The 23,943-nt window shown below is 54.2% G+C and overlaps 2 protein-coding genes across 7 annotated transcripts in view; one reads left to right on the forward strand and one right to left on the reverse strand.

Annotated features, from left to right (window-relative positions):
* The window catches only part of RAI1 (retinoic acid induced 1), a 74,549-nt gene that overhangs the window by 30,793 nt on the left and 19,813 nt on the right, over positions 1-23,943 (reverse strand). For 3 of the 6 annotated variants that reach the window (XM_051777612.1, XM_051777621.1, XM_051777627.1), the window contains one exon: positions 8,732-8,812. The gene's annotated coding sequence lies outside the window, so the exon portion shown is untranslated. Of the gene's footprint in view, positions 1-8,731; positions 8,813-8,910; positions 9,376-9,621; positions 10,224-23,210; positions 23,431-23,943 lie in introns of those variants that run through there. The other 3 variants (XM_051777635.1, XM_051777651.1, XM_051777641.1) reach the window with 3 other exon arrangements.
* FLCN (folliculin) overlaps positions 1-23,943 on the forward strand; it is a 208,640-nt gene that overhangs the window by 24,015 nt on the left and 160,682 nt on the right. The gene's annotated exons all lie outside the window — the stretch shown is intronic.

Here is a 23,943-nt window from a genome sequence, read left to right on the forward strand (position 1 = left end):
GCGGGCAGCAGCTTCGGCTGCACCGCTGGCATGTGGAGCAGCACCAGGAAAGGGCAGATGGACCCACTTTTGGGACGTGTGCCCAGCCTGGGGACACCAGCAGTGTGGCTGTGTCAGCTTCCCCATGGTGCTACTCCACGCAGATGCCCCAGTCCAGCACTCGCCAGGGCACCTCAGACCTGCCCACAGCTCCAGAAATCACACTTCTTGCACTGTTTCATGTTAGCACAGCCAGAAATAAAAGAGCAAGAAACCCCATCAGGGTGGGAAAGGGTGTAAACCCTGTGGCATCCCAAAAGTGCTTCTGCAGCTTTTCCTGGCCAGCCAGCCCTTCCAGGCTCCAGCTCACGCCCTGTTGGGGTGACACAACTCTTGTCACAACCCCATTGCAGACCCCCATGGTCCTTCCCTGGACAGCAGCAAGAGATGCAAACCCTGGGACAAGGCAGAGACAGGACGCTGATCTGTGCACAAAAGGCTCCTCCATCATGAGGATAGCTGAGGATGAGGATGAAGATGAGGGAAGGAGCAGATCCACATTGCTGCAGAAAAAGCTGGTGTGGAAGATGTGCCACATCCCCAAAACCAGACCCTCTGCCATCAATGGGGATGGTTGTCCGTGGGTGTTTTCCTATTCCTTTTCCCATAATCCAGAGAGCTGGGGGGGCTGCTGCAAAGGCTGTGAGTCCCATGACTCCGGGGGCAGGAGATGTGGGAGCCCTGGGCAGCGATCACAAGAATGGGGAAAGCAGTAACCTCAGGTTGCAGATTAGCTTTGTTTTATAGCCAGGGCAGCAGAAACCTCCCCTGGTTCAACATCTCGCCGGAGACCACACAGGGAGCCTGGGGAAAGCCAGGGAGAGGTCGCAGGTCCCTATGGGGTGAGAGCATCCTCCCTCGGGGGAGGGAGGGAGGGAAGGAGGGGGCTCGCTCAGAGCCAGCGGGACCCCACAGCTCCCCCAACCCTTTGCCGCACCCCAAACCTCACATGGGGCCACACGCTGCACCTCTTCCCCCTCTGACCTCAAACACTCACCCCTGCAACCGGCAGGGGCTGCAGAAACCAGTTTGGCGAGGAGAGGGAGGCTCTTTAACCAAGTTTAAATGCACTTCCCTTGACTCAGTTCCCAGTTCAGCGTAGAGGAGACCCAGCTTGGCCAGCAGCCACAGCGCTCAGCTCTGCACGTCCCTGCTGAGAGACACATTCCTCAGCACTGCAGCTAAGTGCAGCACAGCCTTTGAGGCCTTCACCCCTCCTTCAATGATAATTTATGCCCTCTGACCCAACTCCCCCTTTTAAATCAAGCTGATCAATAGAGAAATCAGACAATCCTTTTAAGAAACTATCTCATCTGATCCTTCCAGCTAATGATCTCTGCTCTCCTTACAGCTGTTTGCAGATCTGTAGCCCAGGCTGCTGGGGGAAGCAAAAGGAAAAAATGCCACTGGGCCAAATTCCTCCTTCCCCAGTCCAAGCAGGAGCAGCAGCAACACTGATGATTTGCACGAGAGCAAAATGGGAGATGCCAACTCCCATCTTTTTTAAAACAAGCTGAGCACTGTGCTCCAGGGAAGCACTGGCTCCCAAAAACTACTCCCTCGCAGATCTCACCATCAAACATGTCCTTATCCCACCCCAGGAGTCCTGCCACCAAGACATTCTCCTTCATCCTCGCTGTTCCTACAGGTTCCAGCTTCCAGGCATGGCTCTCCAATGCCTCCTCTCCAAATAAAATCCAGCAACACAAAGTAACCACTCCAAATCCAGTTCCTGGCTGAGCCATAGTCACCTGCACCCTGTTCCATGCACAGCCATGGCACCATTAGCTCCAAGGGGATGCCATGAGCACTGGGATCTCCATCACTTGGCTGGAAAAACCCCGTCCCTCATGGCGATCCTCGCTTCACCATGGCAGCAAAAGCTCAGGGGTGCAGTTGCCTTCTGCCCATGGAAGAGTTAAACCAGATTAGTGGAAGAGGGAGCAATGTCCAGCACAGCACCAGGAAGAGAACAGCGTGGCTGTGTTCACGGAGGAGCCTCCAGAAGGGCTTTATTGACGGCGGCTGCATTTCTATTTAACTGGCAAAGGAACAGGGTTAAGCAGCAAAGAGGGAAGCATCAGAGAACCCTTTAAGTCTTCAAAGTAAATCAGCTCCTGGAACAAACGCGCTCGGTAGCCAAATGTCCCCTTCTCCTTTGTGTGCGCGGAGATATTGACATTTATTATGATGTCCAAACCACCCAGAGGAAGGATGCTTTCCTTGCATCCAAAGGCCATTTCTCACCCTGGCACACTCACAGGAATTTCTCCCCTGCTCAGGCAGGGGCTGGCCCCCTGCACTCCCTCCTTTAAACCATCCAAGAGGCAGGATGGGACCATGCCCCAGAGATTCTCAGCACCTTCCCCGTGCCCAGTGGGAGTCAGGGAGCAGGCTCTGAGCCTGGAGCACCTCCAAGGTCCCTCACCATGCGTCCCCTCCCACCCAGCCCTTGCTACAAAGCCCGAGAGCAGATGCAAAAGGCAAGGGGTCTGAAGGGCTGCAGCAGCACAGCACGGTGCAGGTCCTGCCACAGCAGTCACAGTGAATTACAAGGTATTAGAGCCCCGTGCTGCCGTGTCTCCGTGCAGCAGCAGTCACGGTGAAGGACATGCTATGATAGGACTAGAGTCTCCTCCGGAGAATCCAGTCTCCGGCCTGGTGGAAGGCAGTGGTATGAGAGGCCAGTCCTGTTCTATAGATCAAGTAGTGACAGGTATGTGAAGGACACACTATTACAGGACGAGGAGGGCTGGAAGCCGTGGTGTTTGGGGAGGGGGGGACGGCTGTGCCTCGCTGGATCACTGAGTGCCCACGCCTTGCGAGCCAGCAGCCGTGAACGTTTTTAATTATGCTTTCCTACTTTATCGAGCATCTCATTTTCATTTACACGCCATCTCCACCTGAGAACGTGGCCAGTGATGCTCTTTTCCAGCACTGCTCCCATATCCCCTCACGCATGAGCTGAATGGGACCCAGCAGAGCTGACGGTCCATTCCCAGCACAGGGGACCCATTTGGTGACCAACCTGCCCTGCAGCTCCCCTACATGCCCCACACGATGTTAAGGACCATAAGGGAGCTGGGCAGAGCCTCCCTGATGCTCAGTGTCCCTCCCCGTCGGAGCAGCCAATTTTAGTGGCTGCCATAAATGCAGCAGGAGCAGTGTCCCCTGGTGAGGCATCGAGCAGTGACTAAGAGCGGAGATGACAATAAAGAGGAGGAAGCAAGGTCTGACTGCAAAGCAGCAAACCAACCCCCCCGAATCCGGCTCAGAGGCACTGACTGATGATGCTCCCCCAAACCAGAGCCTGAGCCTGGTGATGGGGAACTGGGCTCTCTGGGGCTTGGGCTGAGCTTGGCCCTGGTGCAGGCTCAGTTTGGGTGGAAATCCCATAAACAGGAGGGGAGAAAGGCTTCCCCCATCACGATGCTGGGATGGAGTTCAAGCCTCTTAGCAAAGCACAGAGGGAGACTTGTGTGCAGCCCCTACAGATAAATCCACCCCCTTAAAACATTCTCGGTGGTAAATGTGGTAGAGACTGTGCAGGACTTGACAGCTCGAGGAGTATTTATGGTGCTTTGGCACCAGGGATACAACCAGTTGGGATTTTTGCTCGGCTCTACCACTTGGGCATAGCGCAGCCACAACAAACCCATTTGAATACCTCTTGTTTCAACCAAGGCAGAGATCCAGCCTATTCCCCGCGGAGCAAGCACCAGACCTTGGGCCAAATTAATCTCCGATGGATCTCCATCAACTTCATGGGAGTTACAACCACAATTTGGCCCATGCATGACATGCAAATCTGCTCATTTTTCTTCTGAATCGTCCAAATACGGCAGCATTTGTTAGCGCAGGAGAGGGACGCATCCTCCGGGAGAGATCTCTTTGGATACCGCGCCAGCCCTTCCTTTTTTTTTTATTTCCTTTGCTGCCTGGATAAAAGGCAAGCGAGACGGACCATGGTACGTGTCTGAGCTGTTTGGGAAAGAAATAGGAATTTCCTCCTGCCATTCCCATTCTTTTGATAGGCAGGTGGGATGCGAGCAGGAATAACTCAATCAAGACAGAGCAATTTTTAATTAATTTGTGGATCCCTTCGCCGGCTGATTGCCTTGGAGACAAAAGGGAAGCCTCTCCTTTAACACTTGTGTGTGCCTGGTACTCTGAGCCTCCCCTTTTCACCGGCACATCTTTGGTCTTGAAAGCTGCACAAAAGGAAGAATTCCTTGATCTTTTGCCTCAGCTTTTGCTAAGAGGGAGACACATATGAGGGGGAGCTGGGTTGGATTTGTGTGTTTTTTTTTTTTTTTGGTTTCTTTTATATTTTGGGGGGAATATTAAAGCCCAAAATGCACACAGAGAGGGGCGGGGAAGGAAAAAAAACCAGAAGGAAAGGGGAATAAAAGCCCTCAAAGCTAAGAAAGCAGAGCGTTTTCCGTCAACACCTTCTGCCCAGCCCGCTCCATCCCCAAGGGGAGGGAGTTGAAAGGTTCAAGCTACATCAAGTGGTGAGTAATGCAGCAGGAGGCTCCCGCTCGGGGCCGGGCTCTCGCCCTCCGCCATCGCTCCCTGCCCTGTGCCCGGTGCTGTGCGGGGCAGAGCTCAGCTCTCGCCCTCCCCTCCTCCCCCCCACCACCGACCGTGGGGATGCGGGAACTTCCAAGGCAGTGAGTGACACCACAATTATCGATTGCCGGCTGCAAAGGCTTGCTCTCGCCTCCCCCCCCTCTTCTCACTTGTTTTCTTCTGTGCAGCAGTGCCAGCCTTCAGAGACTGCTGCTGTAAAAGGCTTGGATTGACGGGGTGTCAAGATATCTGCTGCCCCTGGCTTTTAACGTCCCCTTGCAAGGGGGGGGGAGCGGGAAGAGCCCCTACACAGGTGAGGGGAGCTTGGGTAGCTCCAAAAGAAAGGGAGGAATGAAAAGCCTTCCTCTCTCCTCCGTCGAGGAGATGCTCTTGAACCACAAGCAGCTTTTTCAGCCTCAGCTTGGCTGCGTGTGTCTTGGAAATCTCAAGATGCTGGGAAGGAGAGGCGGCGTGCCAGCCGGCCCCCGCCAGCGCCTGCGCCCTGCCCAAAATCAAGGCACCCAAAAAAACCACCATCCTCCCCAGCAGGTCTCCGTGGAATGGCACACACACCTGACTGCCCATGACATCTGGCAGTGGCCATTTTGGAGGTGGGAAAGGCAAGACACATCCAGGCCAGATGAGGTCACCCAGCAAAGGCTGCAAAAGGACTGGGACTCCCCAGCTCGGGTACAGCCTGTGCTGCACAGCAGCAATGGCATGGAGGGGCCAAATCAGAGGGTTTTCCTAGAAAAGACTGTCTAAGCAAGAGCTCCAGGTGACTCCTGGGTCCCCCACTAAAGGCTGTGATGCCACTCTGCCCAATGGCCCTGGGCTCCTGGGTCCCCTGCCAGCCCTGTCCCCATCTCAGCCAGCTCCTCACAGCAAGTACCATCCCTGCCACAAAATGGGGACGGCCACCTGCCTGCGGAGGTGTTTGTTTGCAAAGCTCGGCGGCACCTTGGGACCACAGCTAAGTGTTACGTGCTGGAGCCAGAGGCCTGAAATTAAAGCCGGCTCCACGACTGTCGGTGTCGACACCTGGTGATGGGAGGACAGGGATCGATGATGGAGAGTCTGTCGCTCCTGATGCATCGCTGTCAGGGTCAATACACAATTCCCGGGGAGATCAGATGTCCAGGTTAACTGCTTTGCCTCCATGCTAAGCCGAGGGGCTGGCGGAGCCCCATCCTGCTCACACATCCTCTTCCCTGGCCACACTCATTCCACAGCCACCAAATGCCACCAAGAGCAGCCCCAGGGCTCGTGGCTCTTGTTTTCACCCATGTAGAGCTCAAGTGCAGCTCCAAAAAGTGCCCAGGGCTGGGAAAGGGACATGGGAACAGGGACGTGACCCCCAGGAGCCTTTGGCCACACCAAAACAGTCCACTGTCATGGGCAGCATTGCTAAGGGACCACAGGGGGACACGGGGCTTGGGGACAGCCACCACCTCCTCTGGCCACCCAAGGGGGCCGGGAGGCGAAGTGGGGGTGATGATACCCCCACAGGGGGGAGCCCCATCTGCCAGTCCCTCTGTCTGCCCCCATTTTGAACTGCTGGGCAATGGAAAAGGCAGGAGAGGGGGGAAAATCACCTCTCCTGCCCAGCACAGGTCCTGCCAGTCAGTGGCTATGTCCCAGTCTGCACCCTGGGTGGGCAGAGGATCCATGTGGCTTTGGCACAACACCTGTCCCCTCCATGTGACACCCCAGACCCCTCTGGGGCAGGAGAGCTGTGAAGGTGGGTTGCATTGTGCCCTCTGCACCAAGCAGGCTTGTGGTACCCCACAGCACCCCAAAGTCACTGCACTGAGCCCAGGCAGGAGGCACGAACCCTTTCCACCCTCACTGCTGCTATTCCCATGTGCCACCACGCTGGGCAGGATCCATCCCCATCCCAGGGGGTCCTGTGAGGACGAGAGCCACCCGCAGCCAGACTGCAGCGTCTCACCCCGACAGCTCCCGAGGGGTTCCAGCTGTACATCTCCTCCTCCAGCATGGAACAACCTACCCGGGGGAGCCCAGTGTGACCCCCTGAGGAGGGGACCAGGGGGTCCTACTGATGTCAGCCCACGAAGCCACCCTCGGGGGACACAGCATCACACCCCGACCCGACCCCAACACAGCCAGACTTGCAGCCAGCCCCCCCCAAAAAACCCCCTAAGAAAACAGAGCACGGCATGAATAACAAAAGCAGCGATCAGTAAAGACTCTCCCAAGAGGCTGCAAGTTCTTCAATTAGAGCTCACATTATAGGAATGAGAAACTCCACGCCGTCTTCCGTACGGATAACACTTTTTTCCCCCTCTCTTTTAAAGAATAAAGGGAGGGAGGGAGAGGAAGGCTGCATCTCTAATGCAACAGACAGGTCTGCTGAGATTCACTTTGGCTCTTATTTTGACTTTCATCTAAAAGAGCTGCCCTGGGAATCCATTAAGTCCAATTTAAATCGGCTCTCCGCCCTCACGGCTTCTCCCCGCCTTCGCGCCCCCTCCAGCTCCCTTCTCCCCCCCCCCTTGGAAGCAAACAAACACAAAAGCAAGGCCAGGCAGGGCAGGCAGCGAAGGGCAGGCAGCGAAGGGCAACACCGGCGTGGTTTCGGAGCCGTTCCCTGGGGGATTACAGCCTTCCCCAGGGCAGTTGCTCCATCTTTATTTCCGCCCAAATAAACACAATCCGGCCACGTTTGGATACCGCCTCGGTATCACCCACCTCGCCGGCGCTTTTGGGGGGGCCGGAGGGGTTTTGGGACCTGCTTCTGCTCCCCACACATCTCCCCCCTCCACGCACAGGCATATTTTCCTCTGATTTTATTATTTGCCAGCACGATTAGCTCCATTAACGCTGCAACCGGCAAAGTTGGATGGGATATAATCACATACTTCAGGTTTGGGGTTTTTTTCCCCCCCCCAGTGAGCTTCCCCACCCCAAGACCATTCCTCAGCCTTTGGGAATCACCACCCCCCCCTCCCCGCAGCCTCACAGCCAGGCGAGGGACAGACCCCTCGCCTTTCATCTCACCACACTCATTCAAGCTCTGCTTCTGTCGTATAAGCAGTTTTCCAGCTCTTCCCCCCCCTCCCAACACACCCGCTCTGCATTGCATCCTATTCATATGTTTTCAATCATCGCCGTTTCGTTATTTAAAACAAAAGCACACGGTTCCCCCCCACCCCCGGCAGCACTCCAAGCCCCCTCACCGGGCTCCACGGTTATTCCCTGGTTTGTTTGTTTATTAATGTCAACGGAGGATTTGGAGGCAAAATTTGCCGTGGGAGAAAGGGAGCGGGAGGTGAAAGTCCCACCGAGGGGCTTTCCAAAGGCACAGCCAGATGTGCAAACCCCACGATTCCTTGGGTTATCTGCTAGATCCATTTTTTCCTGCCCCGCCAGCCACCGAAATAAAAGAAAGAAAATCCATCAAGTCAGCGTTCTCACGTGCAGACAACGGCAAGGAGAGCCAGGCGCCCGCCCGCGGCACCGCCGCAACTTTTGGAAGTATAAAACCATGCACATCCATAACTCCTCAATTAAATAAGCCTCCCTGGGAAGATTTCCCTCTGCAGAGGCTTTCGCAGCCCCGCGCCCGTTATTATTTTAACTTTGCAAAAGTAGGAGTCAGGGCAAGCCAACTGAATCCATCCCCTTCCACACACAAATATTCCAAGTCTCAGCTGTATCTTTGTTCAGACACCCATCAATCGGCAAGTCAGGAGGGGTTTTGGACCGGTTGCAAATTTCTTTATTACTTCCAGAAAAGCAAAACAACCCCCCCCCCTACACACACACCCCACCCCACACGCACCTCCCGGCTCCTCCGCTGCTGCTGCAAATAGGACACACGGACACGGACACACACACACACAGAGCACACACACACACGTATAATCCCCCCTCCCTCCCCAAACTCCGCGGTGCCGGCGCCGTGCATCCATTCAATCGCAGCGGCACACGAGTTGCACAAGAGAAAAATAAATCCGGGAAAAGCTCTGTCCGCGCACACCCCCCACACCATCTCCAATTCTGCTGCGCCTTCAGGAGGGAAAAAAAAAAAAAAAAAGGGCAGGAAAAAAAGGAGGAAAAAAAAAAAAAAGCACAAAGATGTAGCTTGCAACAATACCTGCGATGGTCCTCGCTCTCTCCTCTCTCTCCTGCTGGCTCGCTCTCCTCCTCTTCCAGAGCACAGTAGCCAGATTAGATCCTTAGAAAAAAAAATGTGAGAAATAGCACAATTCTCCCTTTTTTTTTTTTTTTTTTTTGCTTCCCTTCTCAGCAGCCCTTCTGAGCTCCTTCACTAACCATTATTCATAGACCACTAGGGGATATAAGGTAATTAGAAACGGCCCTATAGCATCCAGCCTGAAAATGTAATGCCAGCGGTAGGAGTGGTGGAGGGCTCTGGCTGCGGGCGGCTCCGGCAGAAAGTGCTCGCTGGAGCTGGGGACCGAGGTGAGAAGTGGGGTGGAGGAGAGGGCGAGAGGCAGCGGGTGCTGGCGGCTCTCCCAGCAGAGACCAGGGTGGCCAGGGACACCAAGCGGCACCGGTTTGGGTTGGATTTGGGAATGGTTTGGGATTTTCGGGGGATTTTTTTTGTATTTTGGAGTGGGCTCGCCGTGCCCGTGTGAGCCGTGCTGGGGCTGTGTGTGTGTGTGTGTGTGTGTGCGTGTGTGTGTGTGTTTGTGCCAGGAATAGCAATCAGCAGAGGCAGCACACAGAGCGCAAAAATGCCATCATGCAGGGTCAACAGAAAGCTGCAGACATTTTTTTTTCTCTCTCTTTCTTTTTTTTTTTTTTTTTTTTTTTTGGTAGGCTTAATCCTCTGGAGCGGGGGAGAGGGAAAAGGAGGAGGCTGCTGCCTTCTTTATAGTTTTGATTTTTTCCCTCTTCCAACCTCGTAGGATCAGATTAACCCCCCTTCCCCTCCAAGCGCACGCACACACACACACACACACACACACACACACACACACACACACACACACTCTCCAGCCCCAGAGATCCCAACCCTACACCAGCGCTGCGCTGGGGAGACGCCGGAGTCGGCGCAGGGTGGGATGCGGGTCTGGGTGGGATGAGCTAGGTGGGCTCGGTGGCAGCAGGGAAGGAGAGCAGGAGGGAGGCAGCGCGGGGGGGTGGTGGTGGTGGAGGCAAATGAACAAATCACACCTGCAGCTTTCTGCGTGCCGGAGCCAGCTGCAGCCCAGGCAGCGACCGGCAGGAAAAATCCAGGCTCGCAGGCTCCCAGCAACATCATCTGCGGGGATTTAGGTGCACAGCGAGCTGATGGCAGCTCATCGCTGGGAGCGATTGATTTTGGGGGAGGTTTATTATTAGCAGGAGGGGAAAAGAAGACGGTAACAAAGAGCAAATCCTTCCACACACACCGATTTTTCCAAGGGGTAAATAAAACCCGCTGCAGGGGCGAGGAGGGGAGCTGGTCCCCTCGCCAGGGGACGCAGAGCTTTGGTGGCCCTGATACACCGGGACAACCGTGTCGTGCCGCCGGCGGTGCCGGGGTCGCTGCCGTGCAGCTCCGTGCTCCCCGGCTCCTTCCCCAAGGGTGCAAACGCCCAGCCCTGCCTCCTCCCACGACTCCGCTCTGAGCCTCTCGTTAATTGAACTAAAGCTGTTCACCTTGATAACGCAGCACGGCAGCAAGTTTCCGAGCCGTACGCGGGGGGCTGGAGAGCTATTTGATCCACTTCCAAGGCGCTGCCTTTCAATTCAACCCCTTGCTCTTGAAGGATGGATAACCAGGCCCTCTCTTTTCCCTGTTAATTACTTGAGATAGGAGGTATCAAGCTGCAAACCAGACCATACCTCATAAGGGGATCCAGCACCTGCTAAAGCAGACTGCTTGTTCTTGTCTTCCCTGTCCTTTTCCTCCTCATCCTCATCCTTACCCTCATCCCCATCCTAGACCCAGCCTGGCTGTTTGTATCTGATACACCACAGCACACTCCCAGTCACCTCTGACTTCACACATGCCTCTCTGCAGGATGGTAAACTAAGCTGGGACCTCACAGCTCTCCCAGGACTCAGTGTTATCCCCCCTAACCACCAACCACCCTGCCCTTCAGAAGGAAGAGCTTGGCACCACTTGGCACCATGGGCTGGGACTGCCACCTTAGTAAAGCCAAGGTGAGACAGACCCAATGGACAACACCCCCAGTTTCTCCTCTGGGACTGAGAGACAACTAAAGGATGTGTTATTTTTACACTAAAATCCCATAAATTCAACAGTCTGGTCCACCCATGTCATTTCCTGGCTCTGGTATGTTTAAAATCCCCACCTCCAGGAGCCCTGTGATTTCAGGAGAACCTCAGCTCTGCTCTGCTGAAACCCTCACTGTGGTGAGGAGAAAGGTTGAAATCACAAGCCCCCGAGAGGCCCATATGCAAATTAAATCACCACCAAACACTGGTTATTAAACGCTGTGATTTTTCCGGCACCTTTACAGTTCTGCGCCTACAATTTACGGGTTCACAAAGGCTGATTTCATGACTTCTCAGCATTTCTGAGGTGTCAACACCCACATCACCTCTGTTTGTGTGACACGGCTGTGTCTGTCTCAGCCCAACCACTGGCTGGGTGGGAGACCACCACCTATCACAGCAATTAACTTTACTCATTAAAGCCTCCAGGTTCATAGAGGATGCTGCTGCACAGTGGTGGGGATGGGAAGGTTTCCATCCCTTGATAGAGTCTGGCTCCAGAGCATCCAAAGATGTCATCCTGAGCTACCACATACCAGCACAACCACCATCCAAAAGCCTCTTCCTACCTTCTCTGAGCAGGGCTCACCTTGCTGATGAAAGTTGGAGGCTTCTCTGGATGTAACCCTGCACCTCCTGCCCTGGAGAGGCTAAAAAATAATGACTCATTGCAATGTCATTTCTGGAGCTGCTAAAACAAAGGCGCTCTGGGTCCCTCAGTGTCTCACCACTGCAACCTAAACGATAAAGCATCCCGAAGAAAATGAGCTTTTCCCCACCAGCCTCCTCCTCCATCCGGCCCTACCATGCTCTGCCAACCTGAGATCCCTAGGATCTCCCCAACACCCACATGGGATGATCCTACTCATTCATCTTCCTCTCATCCCTCTTCCTGGCTGATTCTCCCCCGGTCCCACTCCCAACGATCCCAATGGATCACTCTCATCCCCTGGCCTGGGTGACACCTCTAACCAGGTGCCACACACCCCACACACATGATGGCTCCTCGCAGGCAGGGAGCAGCAGCCCTGCCCCAGCTCTCATCAAGCTCCTTGCATCGGCTCTGAGCGGATCCGATGGATTTTCATTTCCTAACTTTGCCCTTCGGGCTATTTCTAACGAGCTTCCTCACGCTTAAAAAAAAAAAATAATAAAATCCTTCATCTTGCAGCACGGTGTTGGAACAGCAACACTCGGGATGACTGTGTCTGCGAGGAGGCTGGAAATTAATTATATCACAGTGGCTTTAGGTAGGGATCCATCCACTGACCTCCTCAGCCTGGGACCCAGGGAACAGCCAGAACCCCCCTCCCAGAGCAAACAGGCTTTTTCTGGCCTTGAAAAATCTATTTTCCTGGTGTGATGTTTGGTCCATGCAGCACAGCCCTGGGCACGGAGCCACCCATGTCCTCCCATGACCCTGTCCCCTCACCACAACCCACATCCCCAGCCCCGAGACCCCCGTGTAGCCTCTGCCTGAAGCACCGGGTCCATCCACCCTTCCAGACTCCTCCCTCCCATCAGGAAAGAGGAATTGATCCTGGGCGCCTTAATTTCCACTAATCAGATGTTTTAATGACTTTCTCAGCGCCCAGCACATCCCCACTTCCCACCACCACCCCCTCCAAGGCTGGCCCTGCTCCCAGGCCACGCTGAGGCCCCTGATGTCTCGAAGGCTTTCCTTGGTGGGAGAGCAGTGATTATTTCTCTCAAAAGGTCTCTTATAATGGAAACCATCTCTGCATCCCTCCTTGGTCTCCTCCTGCCGTGACCCAGGCTCCGTCGAGAGGAGCTCTACTCTGAGGCAGCGCCGTGTTTCCATGGAAAGAGTGAATAGCAGAGTCTTCCCAGCGGTTTATTAGAATTCCTTTTACTTCGATGGAGAGTTTTAGAGCAAAGTAAAAAGGCTTTAATGTGGGGCTAATGGAGCCCCTGGGAAGTCCAGGAAGGAAATCTCCCCTGGAGAAGAGGGGGCGTGAGGAGAGGGAGGGCAACTTTCAAGACAAATTCCTGGACAGGTTGAAATTTTTTTGCAGGAGCCATCTCAGGCAGCGAGAAATGGAAATGAATGTTTGTTTTATTTTTAACAGATGTTACAAAAGACCTGCCAGTAATTCAGTGAACGATGCAAAACCTAGATCCCACTCATTTTTCCCGGCATGTCTTCCATCCCCTCCCTCTCCTCCTCGGTACAAATGCTTATTTGCATTTAGCATATCATATTTAAAAAAAAAATATTAAGCAATAAAATAACAATCATATGCCACTTCATTTCCTCCCTCCCTAAGGCTTTGGTTTCAGTTTAAATCCTTGGTTGGAGCAGCTATTAATTGTTTTTAATAAATTTTTCTGTCTCTTTACATTTCCCAAACCTATTCTCTACTCACCCCCTTTGGGGGGTCTCCTCTTGCCCACTCTCCCATCCCTCTCTCTCCCTGCCATTCCCCCAAGGAACAGTTCTTGACTCTGCAAGGTATTTGGAGCCTCAGTGTGAAACACAGCCTGCAGCCTCTTTGGAGGGAAATACAGGGATTTATCTGCAGCTAAGAGATGGGGAGATGGAAAGGGGAAGAGGTACAATGAGGGGGTCCTAAAACCACCCAGCCAGGGGCTGGAACAGGAGTTAAGACTGCGACCTTCTGAAAAACACCCACAGGCAACTTTGAAGTCAATCTAAACCCCACCACGATGCCAGAGGGGCATTTGGGGTGAGATACAGCATTTGTGTCACACATGAAACCCTGACCTGGGAGGCCAGAGACAGTCACGGAATCCCAGAATGGTTTGGGTTGGAAGGGACCTTAAAGACCATCTCATCCCGCTCTCCTGCCATGGGCAGGGACACCTTCCACTATCCCAAGTTACTCCAAGCCCCGTCCAACCTGGCCCTGAACACTTACAGGAATGGGGCAGCCACAGCTTCTCTGTGCCAGTGCCTTATCACCCTCCAGGGAGGAATTTCTTCTTAATATCCAATCTATCCCTGCCCTCTGTCGGTGCGAAGCCATTCCCCCTTGTCCTGTCACTCCATGCCCTTGGAAAAAGTCCCTCTCCAGCTCTTTTGTAGTCCTGGCCAGAGGAGCCCTGAATCCCACAGATACCAGATTTCCTGAAAATGAGCAATTTTGGCAGCTCCTAGTTTAACTCTTGACTGCAAAACACAAGCTGCAATGGTTCCCCTTTTCATGCCTGACTGTGGAATACCACTTCTCCTCCCAATACCCGGCTTTCCAAAGAACAAGGTCCCAGGGAAACCTGGACCAGGCAAATCTGGGGTGGTTTTCTGCCCTGTTTCCCATTAGCACCCCTGCATGCAGAGCCCCGAGTCCACAGCCCACGATCCCACACACCAGCACACCCTGTGCTGGATTCATATTGCATCGATGCCTTGTTTGTGGGATCCCAAGTAGGAAAGGAGAAGATTGGCTCTGGAGGGCAGCCACAGAGCAGTGCTGATACAAACAGGGTGTCCCTGAGCCCTTTATAAATCCTAAACCCTGCCTGATTTCCAGGCAGAAAATGGCATCCGTGTGCATTTCCAGGTGATGGAGGAAAACTGGCTGTTTTCACTGAGCTTTCTCCTCTTCCCATTACAATCCTGCACCTGGTTAGCAACTGTCGGAAAGAGGTTAATCACAGTCCTTAAATCAGGAACCTCGTTGTGGTATGCTCGGGATGCACATCTGTGCTCTCCACAGCTCATCCCCAGCGGCATTTGGGAGAAGGCAATATGCCAAAAAAACCCCACCCCCAAATAAGCCAAATCCCCCTCAAAATGAGCGACAAGCATCCCAGGGTGCAGGATCCTGCTGATTCCGGGAGCCAGTCCTGCAGCACATGTGAAAGGCTCACGGGTACCCCTGGCCCTGCCACGGCTGCGGGTTAAAGGCATCTTGGATAACACGGTGTTGGCACAGCTGTTATGGGGCAGAAGAGGCTTTTTAGGGATTGGGGTTTTGCTCGCTGGCCAGCCTTGTGATGGAGGGGAGGAGGTGTCACCTGGAAATGCCTTGGGTGCAGGAGCAAACCATGGGGACCAGGGGGTAGTCTCACACCCCAACCCCAGAGCTCAGCCCTCGGCAGAGGAAAATCTGGAGCTCTGGCAACCTCCGACTGCCCAGCTTGGCTCCTGATTTCCAAGCACTGCAAAGCCTGGCCTGGCCTTGGCTATTTCTAGGCCTGTCCCAGGGGGATCACCCTGCTCTCTCCCTGCTTTGGGAAAAAGCAGCATTTCGGAGCATTGGAGCCCCGGTGCTCAGCCGGGCCCCGGGGCTGCCGGTGCTCCGCTCCCCACCGGAGACCGGGGCTGCCCCACGCGTGCACACACCGGCATGTGCACAGCCCGGAAAACGGAGGGGAACCGACCCCGGAGGCAAATCTCTTTTGTTCTAACCCCGCCGCTGTAACTGGATCTCCCCGGGTTCTCGGCTCAGGAGCCGCAGCGGATCACATCGCTTTCATGCCTTCTCCCAGTGCCAGCTTGTCACATTCCCCCGTCGCCGGCGGCGGGGAGGGGACGAGCGGGAAAGGGGAGGCATCGCTCCCAGCGCTTGTTTACCTCGCCACTGCGCACGAGGGGAGTACGGCGGTAATGAGCAAAAACCTGGTGGGAGCAGATTGCAGATCCGCGGCATGAGACCACCCCCAACTCACAGGCTGCCCCTTTTTAACGAGGTGTCCCCCCCCCCCCCCATCCTCCTCCCCGCCAGGCTCCCCGTGCCCTGACATCTTCCTGCCTTTCCCCGCTGTCTCATTCCGACTGCAGAAATGCTGATTCACAGAGCCCGGCGCAGGAGGCGTTTGGGAGGCAGAGAGAGCAGCACAACACCGCCCGAACGCGCCCGACCTCCCCGGGCGCCTTTACACCGGTGACTGGCGACAACCGAGTCGCTGCAGATTAATCCGCTCGGCGATTATTCCAGCACCTCTTTCCCGGCGATTCCCTCGCCTCTCAGCAAGGTGAATCCATCCCCTGTGCTTCCCGGGAGAGCTCGCATGCGAATTTCTCTCCCCTTTCTGCACAGGGGGAAAGCAAGGTGAAAGATTTCACGCCGGGATGGCGGGACGGGGGCGGAGGTGGGGTGGATGCCACTTCCCCAGGGAAATACTTTGCTTTCCAAGCGGTAAGGGCAAAGCGAACGGCACCTTGACCTGCTGCCAGGCATGTGTCAGACCTCACTCGTGGATGCTTTGATGCATCACCAGCAATCCAGACCCTGTTTCCTCCTCCCAGGGCAACCAGTGCCCAGAGGCAGGGCCCGTGCCCCGGCTGGCTCCTGGCATCCACAGCAATGCCAAGGATTCTGCACCGTGACAGCAGTGGGCACAAGCCGAGCCTGCCTGCCCTGCCTCACCTCCCCTCTCCTCCCTTGCCAGCACGGTGCAGCTGGTGCAGCAGCAGGGCTGAAATCAGAAACAGCAAAAGGATGTTTTTTCGGGGCAGGCAGTGGGGACAATGTCCCCAGCAGCCCAGGGCAAGCAAATGGCTTCAAAAGCAGGAGACGGCTGTCCAAGCATCTTGCTTCTCCCAGGTCCATTCCCACTGGGACAACCATGACACATTGTAGGAGAGCTCAGGTGAATAGATCTGACCTGTTTTACTCCATCCTGCATTCAGTGACCACCTTCACTTCTCCTCCCTGAGGCCACACTTCATCCCAAAGGCACCTGTGGTGCCACGATGGATGCAAACACCTTGGGATCTCATGCATTGAACAGCATGATGTGACACAGACCTTCCTTGTCACCCTCACACTCCACCCCATGCTGTGTCCCTCTGGACCAGCTCAGCACTGCTCAGACCAGGCCGGATCTGTCCCAGGGCAGGTGATGCAGGGGGTAAACCCAGTGGACCAGGCTGGGAAGCCAATATTGCATTCAGCTTCCCAACCTCATGGGCACACACTGGATGCGTCTGGGGACACCAGGGCAACAGGACACCCCTTGCCACCACCACACTGCTGCATCTGCAGCCCTGAGGCTCAAAAGTCAAACCCACCTTGTACTTTATTACTTCTAAGGTTTTTTTTGCTGGATGTATGGAAGCTGTGCCAGTCCCCTGATCCCCTGTGCAAGGGTGACTGCCTGCCTGCAGCCAGTGGGCAAGCTGGGCTGCTCATCTGGCTCCCTGAAAAGCCATGGTTCATCTGAATAGATTTCCACCATGCAACTGTAAAGGCCCCAGTGGGTTTGAATATGAGCCCTTGAGGTATTATCTCAGAAGTGCCTCAAGGCAACCACCTGAATCCTTCTGTGACTGCTGCACAAACCTGGAATGTCTCCAGCAGCTGGGGATTATGGACAGGCCTTGCACAGGAGCCCCCACAGGACCACCACAGCCAGCACCATCAGCCCTCAGATGGTCCCACGTGCACCCAGTCCTCAAAAAACAAGGCACGGTGATGCTAAGAAGACCAAAGCCCTGATGCCAAGGCAGGAAACCAAGCTGAAGTTTTCACATTAATCATATCGAGCTCTATTCTTTTTCATCTATTTCAAGGCAAGTCAAAAAGAGGTTCACACTCTCCCCTGGCAAACCACAGAGGATGACGTGAGCCTGTCTCTTGCATTGCAAGTAGAGTGTGTCAAGCAATTAGCAAGTCATCAGGAATTCAGATAGGGTGGGCAGGATACGATCCCTCAAAGCTGTGGCAGGAGCAGAACCCACCCCAGAGTTTCCCATCAGGCATGGAAGGCAGCAGAGGGAGCAGGGGCTGTTGGTGAGCTCTCACGAGCAGAGGGACACCATGTACCAGCAGAGCCTGGTGCCATAAACCACTTCACTCACGTTTAGCCTGTGCTGTAGCTCAGAGGCCCCAGGCATTCAACACAGATTTCTCTTCACTCATTCCCAGCCTCAGCAAGGTGGCCAGGACAATTCCAAGAGCTGGTCCTCAGGCATCCTGCAGGCCTGCTGGGTCACCAGGGCACCCTGTGCATGTCCCATCCCTGGGCGTTCTGGCATTGCATCAATTCTTGCACCAGTTTCACTCCCAGCAGCTCTGACTGTGCTGGTTTCCACTCAGCATCCTCCCAGCAGCCCAAATCCCGCTCTCCTGGAAGTTAGTGGCAAGACCCATCCAAGAGCCTTCTGCTCTCACCTTGGGAAGCCACTTCCACTTTGGTCCCCCAGTGCTGCTAAACCCACACCACACAAAGCCGTGGCACAGCACACAAGTGGTATGGTACCATGTCACCAAGAGCACCTTGGAGGGTGACCTGCAGCCTCCCCAGACACCTCGCTGGTCCCTGTGAGCACCCAACCAGCCCCAAAAGAAAAGAGGGAGGATTTATCCCGAGGTGTGAGCTGCCAGCCTGGGCACACACCTTCCTCCGGAGGGATCCGGCGCGATGGGCAGGTTGCACGGGGGACGCCCAATCTTCCACCCGCCCTTTCTCCTCTCCATTGCCAAGGTAGCAGCAGACAATGCTATCTGCTGGGTTGTCAGCCGGCCCTCCTCCCGCCGTCTCTTTAGCCAGAAAACTCTCCATCTGTCTCCAGATGGGGTGTTTCTACCACTCCAGTCAAACCGATTCAGAGTGGAACAATGATGCTTTGTTAACAAAACAATTTTTGTGTGTCAAGCCCTCCTTCTTGCGGGTTTTTCCCCCCCCTCCCAGTCCCCAGTGGGTCAGCTTTGTGTGGCGTCCTACATTTTGTTGTTTCTTTCACATTTTAAAGGCTCCGTATTTTAGTACAAAAGGTGCCTGTGGAGCAGCTTTTATCTGCGAGGCAAGATTTGACACATACGCAGATCACAATTGCGACGGGAGGTTCGTGATGTGGTGGTTAAGGGTGGTGTCAGGACCTTCAGAGTGATGAAGCGTTATTTCCAGTGATTTTTGCCTCCAGGATAAAAATTAGAGCTGGTCCGACGCTGCAAATAAGGCTTCTGTGAGCTGGAATCCCCCAAGGGCTCATGGAGGGGGCAGAGAGAGAAAGTTTGAGCTTGTTTTGGTGCAGGGCAGGCTTCAGCCGTGATCACCCATCCTTCTCGTATCCTCCTGTGCAGGACAGGGCACATCTATCACTTGTGAGAGGAAGGGACAGGTATGTGGAACAAATCTACGTGCCTGTGAGTAAACCACAACCCTCTCCCCAGCACAAACCCCATGGTGGTCAGAAAGACCAAACCTGAGCCCTCCCATGGCCAGAGTCTCTGACTGAAGATCCTGGGGTGTGTTTGACTCCTCCCCAGCTACCCAGGGTTGGATCATCCCCCTTGACACACTCCCTCATCCAGCAGCAGGAAGGATGTAGAGGCCCAGGATGGGTTGTTACAAAGGAGATCCCTCTTTTCTCTTCCGAAGGCATCTCCACCCAGGCCTCCAAGAAAACCAGCTCTTCCTTTATTTTTCTCCCTTTTTTTGCCCTGAAGCAACAAGCATACAAACCACCTTCTGCTCTGCACAAAACCAGCAACTCCCAGCAAACAACCAACCCTCTGGCTCCAGAGCAAACAGCTCCATGTTCCTAAGCAGGCTGGATATTTCTGCATAAGGGGGACCTTTTCTTCCAGCTCCCCCCACATTTGCAGGCGAGGTCCCTCCTCCTTCCTGTCCTCAGGTAACAGCATCTTCATGGAAACACCACTATTTTTATGAGTCACCCCCCTTCTTTCCCGCTTCTGCTCTGTGGCCAACACCCCTTTGCTTTCAAGATCAAAGCCGAAGGGGACCAGCTGTGTCGCGTCCTTTCCTCTCCAGCCCTTTCCATCTCCATTTGCAGCCGTTGCCAGCGGAGTTCCTGCTGTTCTGACAGCGCTTTGTGCCGCCCATCCAGCACCACAGCTCCATGCCCACCGTCTGCTCCCCCTCTATCCCTCTCCTGCCATCCCTGCTCCTGCTCCAGCCACACTGGGAACACAGGGAACCCTCCAGAGCTCTGGGCTCAGTCCCCTCTGGCAGGCACGGCATGAGAGCTGCCCCGCTGGCTGCCTCGGCTGCCCTGCCTGTCATGTGCTGCTTCAGTGGGAGAAATGTGCTCAGAGAAGAGAGAAATGGGATAATCCGCTTCCACTGAAATCCCATCCTAATACCTCGTGTTTGGAAACTCCTCCACAGACTGGAGCATGAGACTGCATCTCCTTCCAAACCAGCAACTCCATGGGGACCTTCGCTCTGTGCTCCTTTTGGCACAAGGACAACTTCAGCTGGACAAGTCCAGGTACTGCTGAGAAAGTGGCTGAGGGAACAGGAATCTCCCTCCCTGTCCCAAAGGCTGAACATCTCACATGACCCCCTGTGCTGCAGCAGGAATTTGCAACATGATGAGATAATGAGAGTCAGGGATGTGCTTCACTGAGAGAGGGCAGGTTTAGATTAGACATTAGGAAGAAATCCTTCCCTGTGAGGGTGGTGAGTCCCTGGCACAGGTTGCCCAGAGAAGCTGTGGCTGCCCCATCCCTGGAAATGTTCAAGGCCAGGCAGGATGGCACTTGGAGCAACCTGTGGAAGGTGTCCCTGCCCATGGCAGGGATTGGTATGAGATGAGCTTTAAGATCCCTTCCAACTCAAACCATTCTGTGATTTTAGGAGTCTTGCTGCATCCAAAAAGCCCTGTCCATTTTTGGTCTCCCAGTGAGTTGTTTGTGCACATTTCACGGAAGCTGCTTCCATGTGCAGCGACTCACAAGTCTAACGATTCCACCTTTGGGGAGCACACCCCATCCTTTGTGGCATCTTCTCTTGACCACACCACATGCACCTCCTGGGTGCAGCAATGCAACCCCTGCTTCCCAACACCTCACTGTAACTCAGCCGAAATCCAGCCTGGAGTTCTCTCTTCTACAAGGACTCAGAAGAAAGAATCGCACAGAATTAAGTCTCAATGCTTTTTATATGTAAAACACTGAATTTAGCTGCTAATGGCAATTCCCAGCAGAAAAGGATGGTTAGTAGTGGCGGGTATATTTATGAATACTTTCTAAGCAAATGCCGTGAGGCGGGAAATGTATCGGTCCTCACGGAAAGCTCCCCAGGCTGCTGCTGCAGGCATCTAAATGCAAAGTTTCACCGTGGCTTTTGAGTTTTGTGCTCTGCTGTACATATCCTTCTCAAATCTCTTCTCTCAGGAACGGTTTCCCAGCCTCTCTCCCATGGTCACGCGTGTGTCACCGTGACCTGCCCAGCTCAGCAAGGGCAGCAGCATCTCCGTCCTTCGCCAGACACTCCACTGACTTGCCTGTAAATAAAAGTCAGGGGATCTACTTGACTGGTCTCCTTAGCTGCTCTCTCCAAAGTGGCTGAGAGCTGACATATAAAATACCCATGTCCTGGATTTCTGGGAGGTTTTCACTGAGAGCACATTGTTTTTCCCCAGCAAAGCCAGGAAAGAATTTATAGTCGGTCTGCACAGCGAGACTGCTCTGCTTTCTCTTTCCTGGGACAGGAACCCAGTTTGAAACAGATTGCTAGCAGCTAAATGCAAGTTCCTTAGCAGCTTCCAGGGTGAAAATATTCCCTCTCCAGATCTCCTTTTATGTCCACAACACATTATTCCGGTGGAGGGCTCTCTTGCTAAGAAAAGCTTGGGTAACTCCCAGCCTTGTCTCCAAAGTGGTTCAGGTGTGGGAGCCAGCTTCCCTGCAAGCATCCCTTGGTCCTGCTGCCCAGCTGAGATGTCCTTAATTCCTCCATCTGTCCCCTCCAGGCTCTGGCTGGCTCGACTCTCAGACAGTGAATACATACAGCAGGCTGCAAGGCTGCTTCTCCTAAATATACACTTTTCCCACAGCTTCAGGAGAAACGATGTCTTCTAAGTCCCCCAGCCCACTCCTTGGGGTGCTTCTGGGGCTTTCCACGCTAAGCTGCCTTTGTCCCACACACCCCATGCAGACAGACAGGAGGTTCACACCAAAACCCACCTCTCCTCTCTGCCTTTAACTGAACCAAAACAAAAAACAGATGGAAAATCAAATGCTGGCAGTGTGAAGCATGTGGGCTGCACTTGCATCAGCCCTCCTGGAGCTGCAGAGTGTATTCCCTCCTGCTCCGGGGTCCCAGGGCAAAGCCAGCCCTCCCCAAAAGGGTTATTGCTGGAGGGGGTCCTGCTATTCCCCCCTGCCAGCCACTGAGCAGCATGGAGGTGGGACAGAGGGAAGGAAGGGAAAGCCAGAGGCAAGAGCAGGCTTAGCATTTTGGGATAGTCCAGGAGGAAAAATTTCCCCCTCCAAGCAGGAGTTGCACGATGCACAGCGAACGAGGCACTGGGGTTGCAGACAGAATAGTGTCACAAACTGGACACTGAGCTGCTTTCAACCAAATTCCATCCATCCCATACTTCCTGAGGAAAAGCCCCTGTGGAAGGAACACCTTGCGACCACAGAATTAAGACTGTACCCTAATGAATGCACGGCATTCCGCGGCCATAAGCCGCTCAGGTGTCCTTAATTCCAGGATTTCTTACACGCTCCATGCCTGACTTTGTAACCTTAATCATGTATTTTCTAGTGTTGCTCTTGTGCACACGTGAGCTTATCTTCTTTCACTGCCGCCTCTTCTTTTCACCATCTTTTTAGGATAAAAGAAGTACCCAGGACTCTTCCATGTGTTTCCTTGGGAGTGCATCGGTGTTCTGAAACTTCCCTGAACGCTCCCCAGTTTTGCAACTGACCCTCCAAGCTGGGCTGAGTGCAGTGAGTGATGGGGCTGTGAAGGCTCAACTCCGGGTTCCCGCGGGAGTTTTCCTCACCCTCCAATGCTCGGAGGTCACTCCCACATGTGGTCGAGCATCCGATAACCCCTTGGCCAAGCCAAGGCTCACGGCACAGCAGCAGGAAGAGCAGGAGCAGAGGGAGCCTGCGGTGGGGGCAGGGACCAGCGGCGTGTTTGTGGAGTAACGCTCAAACTGCCGTAACGGATTGCCTTGTTTACACTGGGCCCGGGGAAAATCACTCCAGGGATGGAGACAGAGAAGCGTCCAGAAGCCTCTGAGAGCAGGAGAAGCTCTGCCTCCTCCTGCCTCTTACTTTTGCTTTCAGAAACATCCCCCCCCTCCATTGCTGTACAGGGGCGGAAGCTTTAAAATCACTGTAATAAGCACGTGAGGGATGGGGAAAGGAAAGGAAAAGTGTTATCTGACAGGAATGTGGTTCTTCCGTGGGAATGTGTGCTCCCCCTCGCCAAGAGGAGCCCTCTGTAGCCAAGGACGCACCAAGAAGGGTCGCTGGGCCACGGAGTTGCCATGAAATGCTGGGAGAGGGAGAAGAAGAAATAGGAACCACCTTAAGGGAGGGGAGCCGCCAGCAGAACAGTTAAAATGACTAAATACTTTCCCAATATCACTCCTCCACGTAAGCATTGCTGTAATTGCCCTTGGGATGTTGCACAATGGCAAGAGGGAGGGGCAGGTGCTGGCAGGGAGGGAGTGAAGGCGTGCAAACCTCCAAAATCTCTGTCCCAGGCGCTGCTGTCATTGAGGAGAGACACTCACAGACACCTCTGCCACCTCGGGGCCCCACTGCTGGATTCAGCCCCCAAGGGGCCATTCCTCACACGAGCTGGAGGACTCCCGGGAGGACTCACTCCTCATGCCTCTGAGACACAGCGGGCTGCCCCAGGGAGCAAGAGCAAAAGGCGAGGAGGAACAGAGCCCACGCTGCACTGTGTGGCAAGAAAAAAAAGGGAAAAAGAAAAAGAGAGAGATATAAGGGCTTCATTCAAACGCTCTCGCTCTCTGGAAGTCTCACGCAGAGCAGCTGGTCTTTAAGACTGTCACAAGCACGCCATGCAAGCACAGAGCCCTTCCATTTCTGGGTGCTTTTATTAGTGACACTCAGACAGGGGCAGCCACTCGACCCCCGTGTGAAGGAAAAAGGCTGACTCATTCTTCCAGTGATGCTCAAGAGCAGGACATGGTGCTCTGTAGCAGCAGTGTGGGTCCTCTCCCGCTTCCTAAGCCACATCACCGGATCCGGGCTCAGATGCCACACACAGACACACGCACCAGCTAATCCGCAGATGTGCTGGGTCCCTGGATAGAGCATCCACAGCCTCTGCTTCCAAAAGCTGCCCGCTGATGCTTGAGTCGAAAGGGAAACCTCAGAGATGCAGTCTCGAGGTTTAAAACATCTGTGGGCCATCAGCCATTAAATGGGATGCTATGATGGTTTGCTG

Source organism: Manacus candei, unplaced genomic scaffold (genome assembly GCF_025592945.1).
Source record: "Manacus candei isolate 608988 ecotype Guabito, Panama unplaced genomic scaffold, ASM2559294v1 h1tg000002l, whole genome shotgun sequence".
In the NCBI taxonomy this organism is placed as follows: domain Eukaryota; kingdom Metazoa; phylum Chordata; class Aves; order Passeriformes; family Pipridae; genus Manacus; species Manacus candei.